The 2006-nt window shown below is 33.1% G+C and overlaps 2 non-coding genes across 2 annotated transcripts; both read left to right on the forward strand.

The window, feature by feature from the left end:
* Positions 1 to 223: 223 nt before the first annotated feature.
* Positions 224 to 363, forward strand: LOC113354897. Its single transcript, XR_003362096.1, has one exon. It is a non-coding gene; the product is annotated as a small nucleolar RNA snoR134 (small nucleolar RNA).
* A 108-nt stretch (positions 364 to 471) lies between these two features.
* LOC113354799 lies at positions 472 to 554 on the forward strand. The gene has a single exon (XR_003362014.1). It is a non-coding gene; the product is annotated as a small nucleolar RNA R11/Z151 (small nucleolar RNA).
* The last annotated feature ends 1452 nt before the right edge of the window (positions 555 to 2006 follow it).

Raw genomic sequence — 2006 nt, forward strand, 5'->3', positions numbered from 1 at the left:
TACACCCGTGTAATTCCCATTAAAAAATAGATGTGTGTGTGGTTATGAATGATCGATTTTATGCATGTTTCGCAGGGTACATATATTGGTGCACCTATGTAATTCCCGTGAAAAAATATGTTTGTGTCCGATTATCAATAATATAGGGACTCGGTATTAACATAGTTGTTGAGTGCTCACCCTCTACATCTATTTGTTCATTTTTTATTTTTTTTTGAATTATCTGCATGTTGCACCCGGGATTTTCTGAAATACACGATGATGAAAAAAGACCCAATGCTCATGCTAAATTTTTGTCATTTAGCGTTGCAGGTTTTCTTAGTTCTTCAATAACTTATTTGTATCAAAATAACTGTCACATTTCCTTATTGTTTCGGGGAGTAGTATTAAAAGTTTCTTATCCATTTAAGTATCTGTAAAAGTCATGTTCTGGTTTGATTTGATTTTATGTCAAATGCACAAGTGATTAACAGGCTAATGATGATAGATTTTATATCTTAGTGGATTTCAGTGAGATTTTATCAGTGATCTGAATGTTACACACACTGAAGCCTAAATCTTTTCTTATTAATCTACTTACAGATCATGCTTCAAAATTATACTCTCCCAGGGTATTGGAGTGGACATCAGATTAGCAGGTATGTAATTGGGATTTTTATAGGTGTGTACATGGTTGTACACCATTGTGCTATTCAATAATAGATGCATGTTTTGTGGTAAACGGACTGTTTTTTGGGTATGGATGTTAGATTTTTTTAGGTGTGTACATAATTGTACAACATTGTGCTCTCTCCAAAATATAAAAAACTAATTCTTGATGAAATCTTAAGTTGTACTTTTTTGATATCATGAGATGATTAGATGGGCGAGTTTATGGATTTTTCAACTTGAATAGCATGCTTGTTATGTGTTTAGGTATTTTCCGAGGGAGGTTAAGAAAGTGGAGAAGAACAACGAACAGTTTTTGCAGATGGACAATTTTTTGGTTTTTTGATTTGAATAGCATGCTTGCTATGTAGATGTGTACATGTTTGTACACCAGTGTAAACTAATATTTTAAAAAAAAAAGAATTATATGGTCATATGGATACTCGTTTTGTAGCTCTCGGAAAGAGCTTTCCGAATATATAAAATTTATGTATTTTGGACAAACGGTTCAAAAGATAAATCGTTTTTTAATTATTTTTATATTATTTAAAATTGTTGACATCATCATGAGTCATTTTGGACTAAACTATAAATATTTGGACTAAATTGTAAATCAGGAAGGTTATATGTATATTTTTCATATTTTAAATTACTTTTTGACTAAACTGTACCTAGTTAACTCGGGATGGACTAATCCTTACTTCTTGACGCGTTTTTGGACTAAACCGTATTTTTGGTTACTCAACCCACTACTGAACCGATGCCACTTAGTAGCTGTTCTGTTCATTGCTATCAGCGCTCAAGGACCGCATCAAAAACCCCTAGCTAGCTACATTAGTCCAAAAACGCTTTGGGACTGATATTGATGTCCGAATCCTTATCGTATAAGACTTTGGGCTAATGTCTTAAGTATATACATGTAACGGAGTCTTCAAAATTATTAGGTTCCTGGTTCAGAAATATAGAATAAAAAGTTGTTAGGTTATTCAATCGTGGTGTGATTCATTTGACAAACCGAAAACTGCCAGTGGTTAAAAATAACCAATCCAGTCCCTATCTTTCAATATCTATAATCTTCTCAGTAGTCAATCCTATATCTATCCTTGTCTAATGCATGTTTGGTGGTGGTGGTGGTGGTCCTCCATTCATATATATTTGTTCTAATTTTTGAACGACACGTTTTCGGTTCAAAGTCTCTGAAATCTTTGTATATTTTGCATATTAAGCTCACGTAACCATCCAAATATCCAACAAGCTTATACGTCCACCAACAAATACCAAATTAAGTGATTTTCTTGTCTAATACCTCATCATGTATAACAGCTAGAGAAGCATTCTTTTTTCTAACAGAGTGTCTT

Source organism: Papaver somniferum, chromosome 2, assembly GCF_003573695.1.
Source record: "Papaver somniferum cultivar HN1 chromosome 2, ASM357369v1, whole genome shotgun sequence".
Lineage (NCBI taxonomy): Eukaryota > Viridiplantae > Streptophyta > Magnoliopsida > Ranunculales > Papaveraceae > Papaver > Papaver somniferum.